General features: G+C 41.8%; 1 protein-coding gene across 40 annotated transcripts in view; it reads right to left on the reverse strand.

The window, feature by feature from the left end:
* MAP2 (microtubule associated protein 2) overlaps positions 1 to 25,219 on the reverse strand; it is a 221,696-nt gene that overhangs the window by 142,668 nt on the left and 53,809 nt on the right. For 5 of the 40 annotated variants that reach the window (XM_086896049.1, XM_086896066.1, XM_086896054.1 and 2 more), the window contains exon 3: positions 7,745 to 7,801. The exons of the other annotated variants lie outside the window; for them this stretch is intronic. The gene's annotated coding sequence lies outside the window, so the exon portion shown is untranslated. The remainder of the gene's footprint in view (positions 1 to 7,744; positions 7,802 to 25,219) is intronic. 40 annotated transcript variants of the gene reach the window in all.

Consider the following 25,219-nt stretch of genomic DNA (forward strand, 5'->3'; position numbering starts at 1 on the left):
TGGCTCAACCTGTCTGAAGCCTCACCTGAACAGAAGCCATGAACAGAAGGGTGTCCTCCTGCAACCCTTCACACCTCAGTGGGACTTCTTCCCAGCTCCACACAAAGATATTTTCTGGTCTGCTGGCTTTGCTCAAGTTATCTTCTGCCATCCCCTGAATATCCCCACTGCCATCAGCAGGATGGCTGGAGCTGCAACAACCACTCCCCCAGGTGAGTGTGGCAGAATGGATCCCACAGATTCTGCTCTTGGCTGTCACCTGGCTGCAGGTACATGCACAGAGCCACGAAAGCCCAATAAACAGAATCTTGTTTTTGAGGAAACTGTGCTTTTTTGTGTTATTTTTTAGCTGCTAGGAATCTTGTTAGAGATGTTTTCCTCATAAAGTGTTAGTCTCACCTTCGTAAACCCTGGATTTTGGGCACTATGCTATTTTCTTGAGTCTCCCTGAGATTTTCCCTTTGCAGAACTTGCATTTTACCTGGTAGAGAGTGCAAAGGAAGCTCCAAGGGCAATTCCCTCCACCAACCTCAGTACTGCAAGTCTCCACCAAAGACATACACTTACCTCCTACAAACTGACTTCAGATTATAAAGCAAACCCCAAATCAACTCAAATACAGCAAACTTGGGATGCAATTCTCTCGACAGCAGAAGTCACAATTTCCTAGTATTTTGTACTACCTTCGTTAATCATTTTCGCTTTCCGGTAAACACAAACCATGAGCCTTGGAACTTGCAACTGGCAAAATCATCCCTCAACATTTCATTGCTTACACTCAGATATAAATCTTCTGCCTGATAGAACTTTCATAGGACAAGAAGTTAATGAAAAAGGAATGGGTTTTTGTTATAGAAATTATACTCTCTTCATTGCATATGTGAAGTTTTTAAGAGATTGTGTGTTGATTTGGAAACTACCAATCCTCTCTTTGACTTAATCTCTTATTCTTTTGTATTCAGAGACAAAATTCTGGAGAATGGAGAAAGAAATATCTATTTCACCTCTTAATAAAAGGAACCATGAAAATTTATTAAAACTCAACAGTTTTAGTAATAAAAATACACAGGACCATGCCAAAATAACCAGCCTTCACCAGCTGGTGATAAAACCTGTACCTGCTGCAGAGAGCTGCAGGTCAAGAGTCAGAAAATTCACATCTGGTAAAACTGCCTGATCCTTTATTAACTTGTGATATTACTCCAGGATATTTCAGTTCTATGCTACAAGAATTCTATGTCATCTGTTAATCTGTAAGAACTCGATTAAAATTCATGCTAAATGTTTCTCAAAGACCATCCACTGATTACATCTGAGTACTGAGCTCTGACCACTGCAGTTCTGGGCAACAGTTTTCTCCCAGCCCTTTTTATTCCCCTAACAGATTGTATTTGGTGATCCTCACTGGCTTCCAGCAGCTGCCTCCGCTTAGTCCAGCAGGAGGGGGCCCTGATGAAACCAACTTCCTCAGATTTTCTTCTGCCACTGTTCCCCCATCTCACATGCACAGGTCTCTGCTCCAATTTCTTCTTCAGCCTCTCCTGAGGGCAGGGTTCAACACTAAAGAGGCAAGTCACTCAAAGAGCACGTGCCAAGGTCCAGTGAAAGACGCTGGCTGGACCAAAGGGCTATTCTTTCCTTCCATCTTTGGAGAGCCTTAAGAGCATCTGATCAGTAAAAAGACATGCCTGCACATATCCCATATACTGACTGGCAAACACACCAGCTGTGTCCCACTGTGCTGGTTTTGCATGGCCTGGTTTTTGGTAGCAGGGCAGGGGGGAGAGGGAGGGGTGGTTGGCAGGGATGTGTTTCTGTGAGAAGCTGCTGGAAGCTTCCACCATGTCCAGCAGAGCCAGTCCCCAATGGCTCTGAAGATGGACCTGCTGCTGGCCAAAACTGGACTAATTAGAGAGTTTGGTGAAGTCTCTGTGATAACATATTTAAGAAGAAAATCAAAACAAAGTGGGGGACAGATTTTTCTTTCAGTCAGAGAAGAGGAGGAGGTGAGAATATGTGAGGGGAACAACATGGCAACACTAAGGTCAGTGCAGAAGGAGGGGCAGGAGGTGCTCCCAATCCATATCTCAACTCAGGAACCCTTTGTTATTATTTTTTCTCTCTCCTCTGCCCAGCTGTGGCAGAAGAGGGTGAGTAAGCAACTTCTGTGAGTGCCCAGCATTTGGTCAGTGTCAAACCACAACACTCACCCTTCCCAAAATCCAAAATACTCTCTTACTCTAGAGTTTAACAGGATCTATCAACAATTAAACACAGTAAAACATTGTGAATATTTAGAAGCATTAAAAGCTTTTGGGGAAAAAAACAAGGAAAAGGCATGAGCTTAGCTTATCCTCTGATGTCTGCTTCTAGAGGCCCTTCCTAGGGGTCACACTAGATGCTTTCAGGTAAGAAAACATTGTTTTCTCCTGAGAGATTTAGGATAACTCAGAACTGTTTCTGTGCTATAAATATAGGAGCAAATGTCAGTAAATTTGAAATTAGATAAAAGTGTAATATACACAATGCTAACACTTCCATTTTTTCCATCTTTTTTCCCTTGTTCTTCAACCTGTTTGCTGAAATTTATAAAATTCTCTGACTTTGGCTTTCATCCATCTCTTAGCGTACCTTAAACCTTTTTCCTTGTCTCTTTTCATTCCCTTGAACAAGGGAGAAACCAAGTGTGAGAACGTTCTCTATATAAAGCTATATTTTATTAATAAGTATAAACACATGCATTGGTTCAGATTGACTCCAACATACAGCCAAGACAGAAATAACTGGCAACTATTTTATTTTGTAATGCCTTGCTAGAAATTATTTTATACTTCAGTAATTTGAAAAAAACTCACTGTGACCTGAAAATGCTTTCTACCCTGCGACATGTGATCAGCAGACAAATGGAAGGCAGAGTGTAAAGGCAGGTATCAGCTGAAGATAAAAAGTCTCCTTACTGCATGCCTCTAATATCCAGGAGCTTGCCATATGACAGAGAACTTGGAGAGTAAGCTAAACTAAAGAGCTTAAGGCACTTTTTTGTGCTTTCATTTTATTTTTATTCGACTACCACTCTACATGTTGCTATTTAATTTCTGTGGCTCAAAGGTTTTGCCCCTTTAAAAGACCAAAAGATTCTCTCATCCTGAACTAATCTTTCATTCTTGAAAAGCACTGGGCTGAATCTCCTTATTTCCCCTGGGTATACCAAGGGTAGTAACAGCTGCTCCTTGCCTATACTGCCCAGTCAATTATTCTTATTTTCCTTCTGAAGCCCACAAAGACTCCTCAGTACTGAAAGCTCTCCCAGTGTGAGGGCACCTGCTAAGAAATTAATGCATGAGACCAAATAATGGGTGGGAGGAGGAAAGGGGCTGAAAGGCACCAAGAAGCTCACTGGAACCAGAGGCAACAGCTCAGCCCAGCTCCTGCATCTCTGCTCTGACTTCCAGAAACTGGGCGAGAATTTCTTCAACCCAGCTTTACTACACATTTAGCTTTCCTACCCCAATAGCAGGGCAAAAGATTATTGTATTGTTTCCATTTTGTGTACACAGCAGCAGCTTGAGACCTGAGTTCCAAATCAGCCCCAGGACCCAGAGGTTCTGCATTCATCCTTGTACCAGCTCCCTGTTGGTGTGTGTAAATAGAGACGGACAACGCCTGCCGGCTGCAGGTGAGGTGATGTCTCAGTGGGGACCTACTGAGGCACTTCCAGCTGGTATTGCATGACACAGAAATTCTCTGAGAACAGCACTGTGATTTGGCTGCCACAAAATCCTTCCTCACACCTCCCAATCCATGTGGAGGGTGAGCAGGAAAGAATGCAAAGAGGATGCAGCTTGAAAATTCAGAGCAAGTGCTGTACGGACTGCTCCTAGAACTAATACACACAAAAATTTCAATGAAATAAAATCCCTATAAGCAAAGAGCAGTTGGGTCCAAACAAGCTCATGCTAAAATAGACCATGAATGTCTCTAACAGTCTCTCTAAGTGAAAGAAAGCAAAACCCCTGGATTCAGACAGGTGTCTTCAAGCTCATAAAAGCTACAGAAAGACTAACCCAAAGAATTCATTAAGAGAAGAAAAATAGATTTTAAATAAAAGATTTGTCTTAACTGAAATTACATTACATGAAGTGAAGCCCAGCCATACACACAGGTCCTGCTGAAAGCCTGGCTGCTCTCAGGGAAGAGCTGATCTGAGCAAAGGCTGACCTTAGGGACCAGAGTTTGGGGAGAGAAGGGGAGAGGCCTCTCATCTTCCCAATGAGATCCCAGCAGGAGCAGAGGCTCCAGTTGGAAAGCCCATCTTTGGCCAACATGGGATACACATGCAGAGCAAAGCCCAAGCTGGCAAACAGATTCACTCAATCGCTGGCTGTTGATGAAGCACGGTGCCATCTGCTTTACTCTATCCTTGGAGGGCTGTTGCAGCAAGGAGGAAAGCAGCCTGTTTGCCACACTCCTGCTGAGGAGCACAGGAATGGCAGGCTGCTCTGTGCAGAGAGGAGCTGCCCCTTCCCCAAAAATATATGTGTGGAAGGGGCCAGGGTGCAGGGCAGGCAAGAGAACGGAGGGAACGAGACCAGAAAATAGGTGAGGAAAGCAGCCAGGTGACTTGGTAACCCATCAGAGGCTCAGCACTGATGCTGCTGGCAAAAGGGAGGAAGGAGACTGTAGTGGAATCTCACCATGGTCAGAAGAGCACCCATCATCCCAGTTATAACATCCAGAGTGCTGCACAAGCTGGATGGGATGCAGCCCTCGGCAGCTGGGCTGCTCCAGCAATCTTAGCAAGAGGAGGGAACCCACATTCCTGCAACTTTGCAGGATACACAACCACTGCTTCTCCTTCTAGAAGTTATTCCCACCCTGATATTAAAGTACTAAGTACATTTAAGGCCCAGATTCCTGAAAAAAATTGTTTACTGATTTCAGAGCTGTGAAGCTTCAAACAAGAAGACACAACAACCTTTGAAAGGGTGTCTTGAGGTTGTCACCAAATGCAACACAGCCACGAGCCATGGGACAGCTCACTGAACATGTGCCCATCTCATGTGGTTTTGGGGATACCAGTATTAGATCACTCATCCCATCCCACCACTGATGCCATCCTCTCACCCATTGTGGTCAGTAAAACCTCAGCACAGCTCTGTGGAACAAGTGCTAGAGAACTTCATATATATATATGTGTGTGTGTGTGTGTGTGTGTATATCCAGACACAGAGCACATAACTGTGAAACACCCCATCTGCTCACGTTACAACATTTTAAACACATGCAATTAACTGAACTGAAATGGCATAAGGATCACTCAGTGTCTTTTTCCCTGACTCCCACTATTTCCACCTTCCTCTCACCCTAACATATGGGAATGCCATATGAATTACTAAATGGATCATGCTAAAACTGGAGACTGCAAAATCTATTTTTAACACAGATTATGGGGGGATATTGTCAGTCCGTGGTGCAGCATTGTTTCCCTTACAAGTTTGGTCTGTTACTACTTCTGGCAAGCCCTACTTCCAGTGCTGACATCTCCAAACTCTCCTGTATTTTTCCCTGGTGTTCTGAAATAAAACTGTTTCCTTGAGAGTTCTTTGGTGGGAACTTTGCAGGAATAGCAGGTCAGGAGAGAGTTAGCATGCTGCAGTTTTTCCAGCCTGCTGCTGCCCTTCTGAAGTAGCCATGAGATACCCAGTTTTCCCTGTCAAAGCTACCGAGGTATTTATTCATCAATCATGTAAGGCCATTACCCTGAGCTTTCACAAAATGTCATGGAGACACACAAATGATGTGCTGCCCCAAGGAAATGGACAGAGAAAGCTCTGTATGTTGGGGTTTTTTTGTCCTCTGTTACAAACTGGGAAGGTATACAGTTTTTTCACTCACTCTTGAAAGCCCCTCCACCCTAAGGAACTGAAAAAACAAGGTCAAAGTGTTAGCAGGAGAAATAATTGGAGCAACCTGATTTGTTTATATGTTGATTATTAAATCCTGATGAAAAGCTAAGGAGATGTACACTAGAGATCTATCAGCAAACAGACACAAAAATACAAAATCTCTTTACAAGGCCACAGCAAGTTCTACTAAGCATTTTAAAGCCAAGGCAGGTCAGGTCAGACAATTATTATTGCTCTGAGCAGCTCACACATCAGGGTTAGCATGTGTTACCTGAAATTGCAATGGTTATCAAGAACACCATTTTCTCCTATGCTTGAAAATCAATTAAACCTCATCTTTACAGCCAAATGCTCTATCAGCAATGCAGACTCAATCCAAAACCAATATCAGATAAAAACCTTCAGGTGAGATCACAGAGGACTAGAGGGAACACGTGCCAAAAGAAAGTGATTTCTGGACAGTAACCCCTTCTTTCCTTTTAACCTGTACAGACTTACCAGAATTTGGCTCCACTAGAAGCTTTTTCTTCTATAATGAATTTAACAAGACAAAGAAAAACAATTCACACATACACAGAGAATCATGTGGATGCACAGTTTCTAACTGATTCCAGAAATTATGTTCATATTTGTATATTAGATTTTACCTCAGAAAACACAGGTGCTACCTAGGCAAAATGGGATGTTGGGATCTATCCAGCATTTCCAGCTGTGGCTGGAGACAAACAAGCCAGGGGTTCACAGAGTTCCCAGTAGTTGAGGAAGGGAAACTGGGTGCATTGAAGCAGCTTTAAAAATATTTAACAAAGCAGAAACTGGAACTGATGTGTCATAAACTACTATCAGCTACCATGAAACTGTTACTTCATTTTAATGTGCCACAAATCTAAGCCAGCCTCTTCAGGGTACCACCATTTCACAAGCAGAGGCAGTTCAGAGTCTCACACTTAAAATACTTTCACATATTTATTTTGCCCTCAATGAAAAAGAAATTCCCACTCATTCCTTCCTGGCTACTCTCTGCAGGACTGAAACTTCAGAAATGTTCTCATGGTTTTCCCTGTGAAAATTTGTTGGCAAGGCTGTGCTTTCTTGCATATCAGTTTTTTACTCTTTACAGGCAAACTCTCTTTTCTCTTCATCACTCAGCACCACAGATTTAATTTCATTTTTCCTGATGTAACCATAGATCAAGGGATCTGAAACATTTTAGAGCACAACTAGTATCTGTCATGGATTAGGCACCCATGTAAAGGCATAAAGACCCTGTGCTCCATAAAAAAACAGGTTCCTACTCTTCCTTTGTCAGAGGAGATCAGGAAGAAGAAGTGGGCACCTATTTCTTACAGTCAGTGCGACCAAACTCAATCGGGAAGGAAGCCCAAGTTGAGATACAACCACCAGAAAAAGCCAGTAAGAAATTAAACCTTCAAGAAGCAGTAGTGCTGGGGAGAGGCAGCATGCCTGAGACAGAGCTCAAGGGGAGAGACAGCTCAGCTTCAGTGACCAAGACACTGCCCTCAAATGACAGCCAAGCCCTTGAACTGGTCAGGTGGAGCTCCCCCATCCCATATGTTCCTCTGGCTCAGAGTGTGACACCTTTCCTTCAGAGGGGGGAAGACAGGGAGTGACAAGGGGACAAATTAACTCAGAAGCTCTTTGCAGGCATAGAAGTAAAGAAATAAAGACAGAAGTTACATAGAGCAAGCTCTGTGCTGCCAAATGAAGTCATGTGTGTCATAGTTCTGATGTGAGTGTATTTTTTAAATCTTTATTGGTGTTGTTGTTGTTATTATTATTATTATTATTAGCATTTGGCAAAAAGAGACAGGAAATACCTTGCTGGTGATGTCTGCTCCCAGCACAAGCCAGTTTGGAATGCTGAATAGCTTACCCTGAAAAAAAGGGAGAACCAACTATTTTCAAACCTCAGCTTAGACTGTTATTTACGTAAGCAGCATTGCAACAATTTTAGTTTTGTTTCTATTTTATAAGAGGCTATTATATGATGAGAACAAACATCCTCAAGAATGCTTGCTTTTCTCCTCCTCTTAACTGGGCATGGTCTCCGAGGGAGGGGGAAATTTGCACACTTATGCACTTGTGAAAGTTGAGTTCAATTTAACAGGGAAGAGCCTCTGTTCAGTTAAAAGCCTTATAAAGAAATGAATCCTGAAATAATCCTGTCTTTCAGATATGTAAACACAAAACCAGAATACACTGGCTCATCTGTAAAGTGAAATACATGGTCCCACTGGAGGACATAAGTAACTCCCAGTCAAACCAAGGGTTGGCTGGCTGACATGAATGACTTGCTCCCTGCAGCAGCAGAACAGTGTGGTCTAACAGGGAATCAAATTTGGAAGGAACCTGTTTTTAACTCCAGGGTGAAGAAGCAGTTTAAGCAAAAGGAGGCTGTAAAATTATGTTGCTTACAAAAGACAGCTTCAGTTTAGCAATATACAGAGCACCAAATTCATAGAATACTAGGCAAGCCACCTACAAATCTCTTGCTTGAAGCGAAAGCCAAAATTACAGATCTCTTCTCTGACAGAATACATCCCTCCATCTGTTTGCTGCTTCAGGTCAGATTAAATACTGCAGCTTCCTAGAAAGCTAAACAAACTTTACCTAAAGAGACCCTCAAAACACTGACATGTGACTCTGGCTGGCTTTATTCCTTCTCTCCAGAGTCTGCAGCCACAGAGAGTCCTGTGCCACTGCTGAGAGACTTACCGCACTCCCCGAGGCAGCGCCTCCTCACACCAGGCTGTTATGCCAAATGCTCTATCTTCATCATGTTACTGAAAAGCAGTTGGATGCTTCTCGTGGGTGAACCCCAGGACCAGATTCTTTCATTCCTGCAGGCTTTTTCAGAAGCCTAGAAATGAGCTCTACACTTATGTTTCACCCATACACATCGGGGTCCCATTTGCACAATCACATACTCAGCAGCACCTCTGTACTCTCGGTAGCACAAAGTGTGTCTAGAGCCAAACAACTTTCAATCCAACAGCCTGATGCCAATGTTGTGAATCAGCATAACAAAAATTCAGATAAATAAAATTACTGTGGATGTTTCATTCTCCTGCTGGTGGAATACCAGGACTCCAAGTCCTTGGCTTCAAAGCACAAGACTTCTGTCATCTCAAATGATGGAGAGTCTCTACAGCTCCTTGTAGTGGTATACCTTCAACCCAGTCTTCATGGGACACCACCACTATCCACTCCTCATTTTATATAAGCCAATATTCAATTTAAGGCACTCATCTATGCCTGCCCTAGTTAGCACAGATGTGTGTTATCTCTCTTTCTAACATTACTGAAAGCTAATGACTGTTTCCATCACTTCCTAATAGAGTATTTCATAACACACTGGATTACTAGAAAAACAACTTCCTCTTCAAGAAGAGCATGAACATATACATAACATTGAATGCAAAACTAATCTTACTGAAAACTGTCCTTACTTAACTAAGACTTTAGCAGATGAGAGCACTATAATGTAGGGGGTAAGGAACATGAACTAAACTTGTTGAGGAAGATACCCAAAACAGTTTCCTAAACACCCTGTACAAATAGTTACTTCAGAAGCACCTGTTATGCACAAGTGTTTAAGAAACCAGTGTTATTTCAGAGATGGCATTATGTGCTTTACAAGGCTACATGTCCAAACTGGCTCGATTCTAACGTTTTATGGACCAAACAAAATTTTCATTCACTCTTACACCACCACAAATTCCTGACAGAAACACAACCCTGATAACCAGCCATTTACAAATTGCTCTTTCACATCTTGGCCTCACCTACCTGTTTTCTTATAGCCATGGATGACAGAAAACACAGATGCATGCTCTGTGTGGAAGCAGGAACAGTTAGGCTTATAGCTATTATTAAACCAAATGAGAAGCCAGTGAACAGACCAAGGGAATCTGATGTGTCATAACATCAACCATATTGCATTTATCTCCTGTGGTTAGGATAAAGACAAAACTTAAAATTAGTACAGCTACACAGTGCTTCAAGAAGAAACAGGGCAAGAGAACCACAACAGAGCAGCAGCCAAGCACAAGCTGATTGATGGTACCAGTAACCCTTCAATGTGTATTGTCACAACCTGGTGTCAGCCCAACAAATTATTCAGGAGCACTTGCTAAATAAATGTGAATCACTTTGTTGCAGCAGCCTTTTTCACTTTACATTAGGTGTGACAGCTGTGCAGCTGCACCAGCATGCAACAGCCCCCCAACAGCTTGTTCACCCAGGACACACACACCTTCTTTCACCTACAGAAAAAGTAGCTTGTTTTCTTGAGTAGTTGTTACATTGTCACACAGCCTGCTTCCTGGTAAATCCCTATCCTGTACCTCTCCAGTAGAGCAAGGTATGTCTATAAACAAACCATAAATATCAAAAGGATTGCAGTCTGATGCAAAACTCCTAATGCCCAAGTCCAGGCTGATTTGCTTTATTGCAGAGGGGCTGTACTCAGAGAAAGACAAGCTTCTCAATGGTAAACAAGTGCTCATTTGTTTCCATGCCCACCAAAGCCTGTGTCAGCCTGCAGGACAAGCAGCAGGTTCATCACTTCTGCCATTCTTCCTCAGATTTCTGGGATTTCTTCCTCAACTGAATGCAGTTCTTCCCATTTTCAACTCTTCCACCTTTCACTGTCTCCCTAAGCTGAAAAACTTCTGTTTGACAGAACCACAGGGAAAGACAAGGACACAAACATGTTATTCACAATCCAGAAAATCAGTTTTCTGAATTAGAAGCACCCAAAGGCTGAATTCTCCAAGGCAACTTTCTATGAGTACTTGATGTGGCCAAGAATAAAGCTGACGGGGCAGAAAAACCCCTCGGATTTAAGCAATCAATTGCTGAGCCACTGAACCAAACACAACTGAGGATGGGACTTCAGAACACTACTAGACACATCTTGATTTCATTTGTGCTTCAGCAGCATCCCTCTCCTCACCTGTGTCAAACATCTGCAGCTCTGCTCAGCACAGCTATCAAGGCCAGTGTAGCCCTTCCATCACCACCACAGACCAACAGCCATTTCTCTGGGAGGATTATTTGGAGTTCATTCCCCTTGGCAATCCAGTTTGCTGCAGCCATAAAAATAACTCTACTTCAATAAAGCAATACCTATGCAGAAAGACTAAATTAACAGAAGTTCGGACAATAGCAGAGATTGAAGTATCATATTCAAATGTTCACAAGATTACTGCGCACAGAAGAGCATACATGCAGTGGGCATGAAGAACAGGCCATTAAAGCATTAAAAATCTAAATAGTATTGAAGGAACTTTCTATCAGTAAGGACAATGAATCAAAAGTTAAGCAGCAGTAGCACCACTCTATGCACTGCATCTCTGAACTACAGTAAAGGGACTGGGGAACAAGCTCTAACTTCTGACTAACCAACTTCCTTAACCCTGCCAAATAATTTTATTTGCAATTTTGGCAGCTCCTAACACAGCTTCTCCCCCTCCATTGCTGTGATTTTCAATTTAATATACCATTGTTTTCTCCTGCTACATTCCCTCTGAGCTAATATCCTGCTCCCATGGGCAGCACAGAGCATGTCTGCTGGATGCTAATGTTCCACTTTGCAAGATGTGCAATGCAGCACTTTACGCACACTGCAGGAAGTTTTAATTCAGAACCAATCCCATGAATACCTTATAGGCACTAGCTGGGTTGTTTGGTGAGAAAAAGCAGCTAGGAGAACATTAGAAAAACACTATATATGCCATTTCTTCAAGCAGCAGGGTGCTATTGATAACAAAGTCTTGTCTCCCTTGCACTGCCAGTCTGTAGTAAAAGGGCTGGAGGCAGCTCTGTGCCAATGTTATCCCAGCAGGCAGCAGAAAGGCCACACCAACACGTAGCTCCAAACTGGTAGAACACAGATGCACTTTGGATGGTGGGGAAGAGTCACCACGTTGTTTTCCCAGGGCCACCAGAGTCGCTGCAAGATCTCCATAAGGGATCCCACCTACGGTCACGTTCCAAGGCGCCGTCTGTCCCCGTTCCCGCAGCTCTGCCGCGGTGTCATAGCTCCTTACATAACGCACTTCCCAAGCCAGACAGAGAAGCCCTTCAACACACTGGCATCCTATCCAACCCTTTTCCCACCAAAGAGTTTAATGAGGGCTGTTTTCAAGTAAGGTTAGGAGGAAAACAATTATCTTTCTTATTTGTACGAGCACAGAAAATAATTGAGCGGAGTACAGAGGGGTGGGCAGGAGGGAAAGAAAATGCAAGGCCTCCACTTGCATGTAACTTTGAGCCTTAGAAATACTGAGGTAAATACTTAAGTTCAAGGGATACACAGTATCCAAACGGGAAAAACATGAAAAGAAAGAATAAAAACATCCACAAACCTTCAGCTCTTTTTCTTGACTGTTGAGGAGATTTATTTGGGTTTTGCTACTCCTGCCCAAAATCAAAGAGAAACTGCAGTGAAGCTGAAACATTTTGTTCATTCACAAAAATTTTTCTGTCTTGAAATGTCTCACATTGAACCAGTCAGACCAATGTGAGAAACATTCTTGTAGGGAGTGTGGAGTTATGATTTGCTCAGTGAGGAATGACTTGATTTGCCTTCTACTCATCAAGGCTTGGCACAGCTTACATGTTTCACCAGCAATACGAAAAACCCAACTATACAACCATAAACTCATACTGGTGCTCAATTGCTCTGCAGAAGTGATTGCATTTAAGAATGTTCTTTATAATCCATGTACAATTACAGCTTCTCCCATTCTTGCCAGGCTTCTCCCCAACATCCCTTTGTGAAAGGTTACACCTATTAAAGCTAAACCTCATTACTGCTTATTTTGATCACAACAGTGTTTAGGAAACAGCTGAGAATGGGTCTGCCTTGTACCAGGTACTGTACAAACACACAGCAAGAATATTTATACAGATACATAGATTGATGTTTTTATGGAAAATGAGCAGTAAAAGCATATCACAAACAGATTTTCTAGCAACTCCAGGACTCTTTTGCAGTGGGGTAAAAACACTGCTTTTGCAGTGTATAATACATAACATATAATAGAATACATAATGTATTTTTGCAGTATAGAAGCTGTATGCATTTATTTTCATTTGGTGGCAACTTATGTAGCAAAAATAAATCAAATTTTGAAAATGCAAGTATTACTGCAAGACAGTGGAAGATCCCTGTCCCAACTAGTCAGCTATCTCAGTCATCATTAAATATCAAAGTGGGAGGAAAACAACAAAGTTCTTCATTTACATGACATAAATACACAGTTTCTCTAGACAAAGACTACTACTTTAAATACTGCAACTTCTGACGAAAGCAGCAGATTTTTTTTATTATTTTAAACAACTTCAGCTAGAGAGCAAAACCCTAGATGTGGTGGACAGTCAACATTTTATACCAGAAATGTTTTGCTTGTTGTAAAGCATCTCTCATGTTTAAAAGACAATTCAAACTAAGTGCACAATTCCATTAACATTTGTAAGTAATGTTAAAAGACAAGTATCCCAAAAATCCCGGTGTGTTTAACATCTTTTTGAATTTGAAAACTGTTGTAAAGGATGGAAAGTAAACACGATATTGAATGAAAAGACCTTCTTGCTATTTTAACATTTTTTTATAAAACCCTATGTAAATGAAAAGGGCTATTCATGACCTCAAAAGGGTGGATTGTCTATGGAATTCTGTTCCACTTCCCACCTACTGATTTTATAATTAAAGTAAGTTTTAATACTGATTAAATTATCCAAATACTTATTATGCTATACAACCCTATTCTGCCATGCACCCCCTCAGGCCCCTCAGAAAAACCCAAAACCTAACCCAGAGGTTATTTTGGTGATTATTTTTTCCATGGTAAATAAGCAAGAACACAACAGCAATAACATGCTTTCTTTCTTTCATACAATTCTTATAGCTGCTGACACTGCGTGAGGACTCCTTCATCCTCACTTAGTTCAGTGAAATTTTCTACAGAATCCCTTGGGACAAAGTCCTTAAACACTGAGTTTACAAAGCATTTAAGCATCTGTATAACTTTAAGCACTTGGGCTATCCATCCTCACTTAGAGCACTTAAGCACTTAGACTAAATCATGCGCTTGGTGGCATCGCTGACTCGAGGCTTTAGTGTTATGTCTTTACAGGACTATCCAGCTACCACTGAAATACAGAACCTGCAGTTCCAGAAGTTACAGAACAAAATTTCCTTTGCTCTTACACTGTGGTTACCAGATGCAGCATGCATTTGTGCAGTACATAAAAACCCCTGATTGGGATCAGATGTTGGCGGAGTCAACAACTTGCTGCTAAATGAAACAAATTGATTGATGATGTGTTTCAAATGACAGGGAACCTTTAAAAACCAGCATTTAGTAAACTGTAAGTACTCTTCAGAATGAGGGCAGCACTGAGCACAACGAATGTAGCGTTGGGTTCACCATTATGTACCTGAATCTCTGCAAATGGCAAGGCCAATTTGTATCTCCTGTACTTCTCAATTACAGATTACTCCTGGTCTAGTTTATTGGCTCATGTCACCATGACAACACATCCAAAGTTATAAGATACTTACCCTTCTCCCTTACATTCCCTGCAGCCAACTTGGAAGACATTTGGCATTTATTTGAAAGCCTCCTCCACACATAAACCTCCATATGCTGAGCTACTACATGTGCTCCAACCAGAAAGGCTCTGTATTTCACCCTCTGCAGGTTCCAAGGTAAATAGACTACAGGATTTACTTTGCCATTGAGCACTCTACACAACCTGATCTGTGTGTCAAGTATTTGACACTTTTCACAACAAACCCACCAGTCCTTGGCAGGATTGCTGCCTGATTTAGTTACTTCTGGTCCCATTCATCTAATCATTAAAAAAAAAAAATAGTCTTTAATTAAAAAAAAAAAAAAAAAAAAAAAGGCTCTGAATTTCCAGGCATAAACCTTTGGTATATTGACCTTTTACTGCCTAAATCTGGAAGTTTAATTACAGCCCTAAACAATAACTTCACAACTTTTAGTGCTACTTCTTCCCCTAGATGAGCAATGGCAACATCTCTGTTTATTAACTTAGAAATGTTGTACACAGGAAAGCAAAATGTTTCTCTTTCAGAGCCACACAGTTTTTGTGTACACAGAAGAAAAAGCTAACAGAGCACTGGCTAAAGAGAAAACTGAGCCAGAAAGACGTGGAGGCAGGACCAAGTTGTCTTCAGAAAGTCCCAGAGGAACAGAAGACACAGAGCACACAGCTACACCATCATTTAAGAGCCTGCTGTCAAGATTGGATTTACCCATCATCCATATTGTAAATCCCTGGCTGATGATGAGAGGATGCTTCATCCCAAACTCTCTGGATGAAGGGATTAGTAATGTTCAGCATCTTAGCCACAGGCCCGGACTATTAATGGGATCTAGACAGCTTTGACATGGGAAAGGTAAAGCAAGCTACTGACAGCCCACCAGTAGACTGGAGATGATGGCTCCACTTAAGCACACTTCAGATGCTCTGATCCAGGTATAAAGCCCAGCTCTGGCATGCCACAGTGAGGACTGATGTGCCAGACTCTGCATCTTATTTCACATTGCAAAATCAATCAGAGCTAAGAGAGGTGCAAGAACTACCATAAAAAGGCAACAGTTTCCTATACCATAATGATGAAAAATCAACATCTGAGATCAGGGCCCAGCAAAGGGAAGAAGGCAAGGAGGAATTTGAAATGAGGTAACTTCACAGACTGGAAATGTCCCAAATGAAACACACAGTCAGAAAACTACGGAGAGCAAAAAGCAAGCTACTCCAATAAAAGCATAAGTCCTTGTGCATTCCCAGAAAAGAACTACCAGCTAGTTGAGGTTGGCAGGGGCCTCTGGAGATTTGCCTTGTTCAACCCCTGTGCACAAGCAGGGTTGCATGTGTTCATAGCAGCAGCTCTTTGTCCAGAAGACAGCTGAAACAACCCTTTGGGTCAGTTTAATTAGAAATGCAATTAAAAAACCCACAGTCCTGCATGTTAATTGGTCAGGTCAGTGGATGTTAGTCCTTTCCCACATGAAAACACCGATTTTCACCTTCATTACAAATCATATGATAATCCCTGGCTTTGCACAGCCATCAGCTAAACTCATACCTCATCTCAAACTTGGCTCTACTTGGACACATTCCTCAGAGGTACCCTAAAAGCATTTTCTGTTACACAGAAGACAATGAACAAATGAGTCAACACACACTGGGTATGAACTTGTGCTGCTCTTGGCTGCCTATTTATTTCTCTAAGTGTAAGTCAGGAACAACTCCACTACTGTCAACTGAATTATATCAAAGTAGGAAAGTGCACACAGCCTTCTAAATGAAAGAGGCAGCATCAAGTTTCATAGCTTGTGTAAAACACTGCATGTCATTAAAGGCTGAGCAGAACATGGGTGTTTCATGTCCTATTTATTAAACCATACTTGCTGTCCTACTACACAAAAAAGGGATATAAGTCTCCCATACAAATGCAAACCTACCTGTTTTCTGAAGTACTGCTAAAACTAACATGAATAAACATACCCCTTTCATTAAAGGGATCAGGAGAAAAAGAAACTGAAAGGAAATAGAAAAAAATGGAGAAGAATACAGGACAAAGTCTAAGATACATAGCAGGTAATGACATAAAAAGGACATAGGATTGTGATTTTTAGAAATCCAGGGGTAAGCTCTCAATAGAGCACCTGCTTTAGAAGAAAAGTATCCAGCAAATAAATGGCCAGCAAAGCCACCCCTCTGCCAAGTGCCCCACATATGCTGGGAAAGCAAGTATGTGACTCACATTGCTGCTGAGAAACTCAGCTCCTCACACAGGTCTCATCACCTGAGAGTTCTTTGCTCTGAGACTGAGCACCAGCTGGAGTGCTCCCCTTGCTGTTGAAACTCCCTGCTCTCCTGTCTGGAAAGTGTCTCAAATACTTTCTTGTTTTGCATGAGAAGAGGACAAGAGAAATCCCTTGGTGACTTGGTGGGTAGAAACAAAAGGTATGACTCAGTATTATTATACTGGAAAGGCAGCTGCCTAAAGGCCAGAAACCATGGAGATAAAACCACCCATTTGGGTGGGCCTTTGTGGCATCACTTCCATAATGATTTTCTGCCTTTGAAAGGAGCTTTGGAGAACTCAATTACTCAAGGCCTTTGATGCTTCATGAGCCAAACCACCACTAGGACAGCCATGGAAGTACTGGCACAAATTTGTTTTCACCTACAGAAGCACAAGATCTCTTTACATCCTCTGCTAATTCTCAAGTTTCTAAAGAATCTGCTTTTACTGCCTGGTCCACACCTGCATCCATAGACATCTCCTGGACTGATCCTGTATGTTTCACCTAGAGCACTCATTCCTCTGCCTCTGTGAGAGTATTTAAAATCAGAATAGGGAGCAGGGCAGAATCCTACAGCTCAAATCATTCTAAAGTGAAACAAGGAATCAGCATGCTTCCAAAGATGGGGATAATAGTATGCAGTTCAGTTTTGAAAGGAAAAACAAGGCTGTACAGATGAACATGTACACACCTCAAGCATTTTCCACCCAAAACTTGAAATGTTTCAGCTGCAACTGAAAAGGAACTGTCTCTTTTATCTGATGTGTTGCTAAACAGTTGTAAACTCACTTTTCTTGTGGTATAAGCACGTTTTTTCTCTGGAGAGATGCAATCTGGCTTACACAAGAGAGATGTTTTTCTAAAAGTAACATTCTTCCTTATGCTCTCAGTGCACCACATGGATGATATCTGGGATGTAAGCACTTCCATGTTGGAATGACCAATACTTCCTCCAGTCTTGTACACCATCCTCAGATATAGTGGACTCCAGAGAATGTAATAGATCATCTCCATTTTAAATATTTTTTTGCATGCTTTGTTCCATTCACTCAGCAGTTTCACTGACCATGAGGCTGTCTTCTTAGGATAGGAGCTGAGTTCACTAACATCTCTTCTGCATAAGCAGGAGCCAAGAGAAGCATGTTTAAGCAGACAGATGACAAACAGCAACATTCATATCTCAGGCTTCAGGCCACAGCCCAGGAAAAAGCTCTTATGTAAAGAGAATAACTTTAATAATACACGTAGTCCTCTAGAATCTGCTTACATGCTTGAAAATTAAGACTCTATTTCATTATTTTTCTGGAGGGAAGAAGCCTATCATTTCCTAAAATGATGGGAAATGGAAGCATTCCAAGACAACTGTATCAACATTATGGTTTAATGTCAACGTTCCTTGGTTTGGCACTTCAAAATTACCTTTAACAGTCTACCTGCAGGACTTCCAATACCACTGATTCAAGGTTTTCCAGTAATTCTTTATTATTTAAATGTGAAATGAAAACAGAATAAAAACACAACAGAAGCAAACACCTTTAGAGTGTAAAAATGACAAAGAGCCCCTCCTGTTATTAAAGGTATTTTCCAATCACACCAACATATTTGTTTCTAGAATGAAGAGAATGAGGCCCATCAGCCCAATGGTAATTTGCAAAATAGTTCATGGAAGATAATAAAGATAAAAAGGCATAGTGATTCAGAACAGAAATGTCACCTTGATAATAACTATTGTTTCTCTATGAAATAGGTTCATTAGTGAGGATGATTCACAGCAAACATCACTGCCAGTCTACCCAACAGTATTTAGTTGAAGTAATGCTGCAACTGTCAGGAATAACATGTAATAACCACATGATTTCCTGCAACAAAATGTCAGTCCAGTGCTATTGCTGTGAAGGCTGCAGCTGTGTCCAGTGAAGACCAGAAACACTCTTCCCACCCCCCAGCAATATTTCAAAGCAATAGTGGCACCTTGTCAAGAGGGCAGAAGTCACACCTCCTCTCAAATCTGCCAATGATTATTTCTTGTCATTGTAGCACAAAAAAATTTGCCAACATCTTATTTTACAAAAAGGCCATTTCAGCACATGCTTTTCTGAGTACAATCTATTTCTTAAAAATACATGAAAGCATTTGTTCACTGAAAACTAACAAGTGTCACAGTGGCTCTAAGGATCCAGAAACTACAGGAAAAACCTAAAGGCAATTTTTCAAATACTTCCCAAATACTTTCCAATACTTCCCAAATACTTTCCAATACTTTTCCAAGATCAGAGGACCAGATGTGCTCATCCTAGAGTAGCCAGGTTGACATTTAAAACACAACCAACAACCATTCAACACATGAATGCAATGGGAGGAAAATCCAACTATTGCTAGATCTGACATGTACAAACTATGTAATTTCAGAATTCAAATGACTCCTGAGACTAAGTCTCCATGTCTTTTTTCAGCTGTTACTACCTATAGTAAAGTAACTAGGCACATCTTCCTAATTAAATATCTGATCACCTTACTGCAGGTACTACCAGGGTATCTGTCTGCAAGCACCAACACACACATTCACTGTTCCTTTATTAGGAAATCCACCCTTTCCCTGTGCATACCATGCATGCTTCTGGCTTTTTGCTTGCAGAATGTGCAGCTTTCTTGATCCAGTCCAGAAATGAGATTTACAAAGTTGAGGAGGAAGAAGCACTCCACAGCTGACACTACCATCTGTGGAACAGTAACTGTGACAGCACTGCCCTGGCTTTCTCCTTTGGCACTCCTAAGAACCTGGCTATCAGAATGCCTTTCAAGCCCCAGTTCTATCATCATAGACTCGTTATCTCCAACTCACCTTCCTGCTTGATGTTAGCTGTTTTTAGAAAGATCCACAGATCTTTCAAAATCTTGGGGAAAAAAAGTTCAAACAGACTGAGATTGGTTTTAAATACACATGATTTGCAGCACGACATTTCTATAGACAGGATTTCCATTTCCATTAGTGGAAAATGACTGTTCTAAATGATTCCACTCTCACATCTCTACTCTCCTGTGCTTTTATTTGGATCACATTTAATTTGCTCACTCTCTCCATACATTCAGACCTCTTTCACTAACATCAGGCTGGACAGTGCTGGCCTCCTCTTGCACTCTCAGTGTAAGTCTCCTCACTTTATTTACTACTCAGGTGAGCTAGCAGGCCTGCTACTGCAACTCCTTATGTGCTCCAAGATCCTTATGTGACATAAGCCTAAATGTTAGCAGTGTCAGGAACAAAACTGCTTTTGGCTACAGTAATATCAAATTACTTGGACCTGGCTTTAGCTCAACAGTGATAACCAGCACAGGCTGGAATGTTCACTCTGTTCTGCTCTCATGCACTGATGCTGACTTTATGATGTGGCTTAAAAGCTTTAATCCAAGGTGATCAGAATACACGTTACCTTCAGGGCTTTCCTTTTGGAACTGTAGCCTGTCTGCATGTAAGAAATATGATAGCAACACTGCCAAGCAGACCCTTTTTTCTTCTTAAGGAAAAATAAATTAGGGGGGAGGGGAGAAAAAAAAAAGGAAAAAAGAAGGAAAAAAGGCAGTAAAAATAGATCTGGCTGAAGACCAGAGGCCACAAGAACTGGCTTACAGGAAATTGTCCTCATCAGTTACTAGACTGAAAATTTTTTCCCACGTATTACATGGATCATGCAGGGACAGGATGGTTTTACACTCACTCCAAAAGGCATGTTATCACAGGACAACTGAACATCCAATCTTATATGGTTGGGAAGAAAGGGAACAGAGAGTCTGTCTCTTTCCAGCCAACCCCAGCAAAGCATAAAGGATTTCAGAAGATGCTTTCCCCACTTTGTTAATTTGCCAAGTTTCAGTTACTGAGTTTTAAAACAAAAACATTAAAACGTTTCTGTTAACATGAGGCATCAAAACAAAGTCAACAAAACAGTAACAGATGAAAAAGTGTTTTCAGAGCCCTTGACTTCAATGTCTCTACTCATATAAGGGAGCATTATTCATAACACCTCATTCATTCAGGTCTTTACATGCTCTTTCCTTGCAGAAGTGTTACATCTATTTTCACTGTACCACTCTAATTGAGCTTAATAGCTTAATATTACTTAACCAGGCCCACAGCTACAGGCAAAGCCTTTTAATACAAAAATTTCCTAACCTGCCAATATGAGTGTTCTCGTCTCAGAATGAGGAAATGTTTGCACAAATGTGGCTGCTATTACAGTGTGTTGTTGTTGGTCTAAGCCATGAATGAACAGCTATATCTCCTCCCAAACAGCTTTTGTGATGTGCAATGATAATCACTATTTGGCTGTATCATCTGGCTAGGACTTCATGCAGATTTTACTAGTTACTCCTCAGTGCTCTGCAGGCAGTAAACCATAGGCTTCTCTCAAATGATGCTGACTCTTCTCTGAAAGCTTGCTTTTGTTTATGAAACCAGTTTTCCCAACAGCAACACTACTAATGCACATTTAAGGAGAGCAGACTTGCTGCATGGTTCTGCAGCATGCTAAATGTGTTGTAACACTGCTTGAGGACACCCAGGAAATCAACAGCAGAGCTGGGTTTGGAGCACAGCCTGCCTGAAACCCACTCACCATTTCTGCTGGCCAGGGGACCAAGATTCACAGAGACACTACACTGTGCTCTTCATCACAGTCTTCAAAGCCAGTCATGGTCACAGATATACACACACACACGCACAGCAAACTTAGAATCAATCCCACCAACAAAGAACCAGAAAACCTTGGACGTTTTTCTACCTCCTGCTGAGCTTCCATGACCTCACTGAGCCAATTTTTCAGGCTGGTTCTACTGTTCCCATTACGTGGCTTTGAATTATAATTCCTAGAAAACCCATTCACCAGCTCTTCTAGGAACTCAGTAACTCCCCCATCCCCAGCACCTTTTTTCTGTACTTTTTAAGGACCACACACACATACTAACTAGCACCTTCTTTCCCTAACATTTCCACTGCTGTCCTGAAAATTAGATGCTGTGGCAGAGTTTGGCTGTCATGCAGCCAGCACAACAGCAAGGGACCTGCACCAGTGCTAAATGAAAAAGTTTACTGGGCTGCAGACATGGGTGTGAAGGCCAAAATCTGGACCATAAGCAAGGACTGGTCTGGGGAAGAAGTTATATGAAAGTGCAAATTTAAACATGTAACACATAAAACATCTTGTCTAGGAAGTGTAGGTGAGTTGGTTGGACTCCCTACCTGAATGCAGAGGTATTTGGCAGCGTTGCCACCTTCTGGTGCTCACTCTCAGAATTATGTAAAAGTCAAAAACTAGGGGATCTGGAAGATATGTTTACTAGAAGACAAAGTTCAAGATGTTTAAGACACTGTACCTCCCTTTATTCACCTGTAGCTTTTAATACCTGAAACCAATGCTGCCCAGACTACATGAAGACATGCTCTTACAAAATGTGGGGGTGAACGTAGTGCCTCTCTCCACTGAAGAGTCTTCAAAACAATTTTACACCCTGCTTATCAAGAGGCAGGTCAGGGGCTCCTCCAGAACCCCACAAAACTAGACTCCCCCTCACCTGGGGAGACAAGTTGTCTCCTGTATCACACACAGCTACAGAGTACTGCAAAGTATGAAAACTGTAAAAAAAGATGCTCATGACAGAAGCCTGAAGTTTTTCACCAACTCTTTATGTTTTAGCTCTCATATGTTCCAGATTTTGTACTGCATTAGCATACAACTCTGAACTTCATACGAAGTGTTAGCAAGTTCTCCTCATGGTTTAGTTAGACAAAACAATCCTTTAACAGCCCAAGAACCAAGGACACCGTTACAGCTTCAAGCCCAAAAAGTATAAACAGGGAACTGAGGAGAGCAAACTGGGAGGATGGGACTTCAAAACCTGAAGCTGTATTTGGACAATTAACCCCAATATGTAAATGGACCAAAACTTTAAAAAGTGTGAAAATGTGACCATGGTGGGTGTAGCCTCAGCCAGGCTCTTGTACTGCCCAAGGTGTATTCTTTCAAGGCCTTTTTAATGAATACCTACTTTATTCCTTTAACATTGTCTAGCCTCTGCTCTAGGTATCCTCTCAAGGCATCATTTATGTGCAGACCATGGTGTACTAACTTCATCAAACCAAATTCCCATGAATTGTGTGTGACCACACAAGGCACAGCCAGTCATTGTCAGCCCTGTTTTCCTTGTCAAGGACACCACCAGAATACGTCACCTCTGGAATCACATCTCCAGGGAGCTCTGGCACTGCCCTTGCCCTGTCCTATGGCATGGCTCATTTACCTGGCTCTGAGCACTGACCTTTTGGCCATTTTTATTTCCTAGCTGCTGCACTCCCTGCAGCTCACACCATCCCTGATCTAACCTCATCATGGTAAATAGTCACAGTCTGTTCTCTGCGCTCAGGCAATATTTTCATCTGCACCGCTTCATTTGGCCTAACTTTCCCAGATTTTGTTATTCCTGCCTGAATAAGCTATTCCTACATCTCTACAGCATTTTTCTCTCCAAGTTCTTGTGTCTAAGAAATGTCTTTTCCACTCCATCTCCTTCAACACCTAGAAAGCCTACAAAGACCTCAGCAGCTAACCTGTTATAGATCAAAATATCCCTGCTATTTACCAATTTGTTTCAAAGCAGAACACTACATGGATCTCTGCTTTACCCTGAGGAGCAGAAGAAAGGTCATGTCTTCTACTGTTCTCCTGCTGATAATCCAAGCAGTCTTTCCTTTTCCATTTGCAATCAACACTCAGAAATTCTGTGGTTTAAAGGCATGACCTAACACAATGCAGCACAACCACATTACACAAAACCAAGAGAAGGCACACAATCACAGGGGCTCTGTGGAGAGATACAGTGCCCCATAAAATACATAGGCTGTGTGCCTCTGAAACACAAGATGTGTATGGGGGCAAGAGCAGTGCCCATTTCCCAACAACTCACCAATGCACCTCGCTCCACTGCTCACTGGTGGAAAAGAGGGTCTGCAGCAATACTTGTTAATCAAGGGGAAAACAGAAAACATCTCCAGAAGAGGGAAAGATTTAAACAGGAGAATTAAAGACAGCTTTAAGTCAAAGTGATGAATGTGACAGCTCCCATGCAAAGAGTCTACTGGCATATGTATTAAGACACACTGAACTCACATAAGCCTTCAAAACTAAGTAGCATTCTTGCAGAGGAAATCAATCAGAGCTGAAGAAAACAGCCTTTCTAGAAATGCAAGCACTGACATTTTACAGGCTGTTTCTCAGGATTTCACAGCTAAAATATTTAGTTCAATCTGCCTGGAAAACAGACCCAGAGCAATGCAAACAGACCAGGTCCCGGACTCTTTCATTAACACAGCATCATTTTTATCCCCTGCTCCAAAGAGTCCATTTTCAGACTCACAGGGTGGATAACAGCCTTCTGAAATCTGCTGCCCTTGTGAAAGTTGATATGAAAAACACTGTGGACTTAACATCCCCCTTTGAAATGTCTGCACCTGCAAATGTAAAACTCACACTTTCACCTCATTCCTCTATATCTTTCTGATTCTCATATGCCATTACTGAACTTATACCTCAATTCCAACTTCCAGCTGCTGTATATAGCTAATTAGGGAGCAAATACTGCTTCCTGATGAAGGCAGACAGCCCAATAGAGGCAGGGCAGTGTCTACTCTGCACTGATTGAGAAGAACACACTGAGCACCCCCTTAACCTCTCAGCAAGGGTTCAGCCTGCACTGACCTGGCTGCAGGGCTGGGTCATGTTGCCCACTGATAGAAGGTTCTGAAAAATGCCATCCCCTGCTACAGCTACAAGGGACTCTGTGCAAGAGGGAAACCACAGGATTTGTGGACAGGCCAGCAATATTTCCAGACCTGTAAAGTTAATCTTAGGCTTTCCTGCTCAAAGACCCTAAACTTTTTGTTTAATATAGAAAAAAACTCCACTGCTTCTTTTAAAACTTCTCAGTCATACCACTTAATCTAAATGTCCTTCTCTTTTATTTCCCCCCCTTGCAAGAGTAAGTTTTATCCACAAAATCATGCACTTTAAAAATGCCCTGAAACCACAAATCACAGTTGTTATGCCCAGACACATGATTCATAACCACAATAAAGTTTAAGGCTTGCCTTCCCTCTTCTGGATTGACACGAATTCTAAAGATGAGGTGCAGATTGCTTCTCCTGCAAATATACTCTGTAACCTTGAAGAGACCTGGGCAACCTTCAGCTTCAGCTTCATTCCTTAGCTGCCTAAAGAGACTACAGTTTAAAAAAGACTGCATCAACTACATCAGTGGCCAGCATCCATGATCCATCCTGTGAATACTGCTCCCAAAGAGGAGTGCTTGCATCTTCAAAACCCATCTTCTCAATGAGAAATACAGGAAATGGTTCCATACACAAGAGCAACCCTCTTGTGCCAGTCA

The sequence above is a fragment of the Cyanistes caeruleus genome, chromosome 7 (genome assembly GCF_971803275.1).
Source record: "Cyanistes caeruleus chromosome 7, bCyaCae1.hap1.1, whole genome shotgun sequence".
Taxonomy (NCBI): domain Eukaryota; kingdom Metazoa; phylum Chordata; class Aves; order Passeriformes; family Paridae; genus Cyanistes; species Cyanistes caeruleus.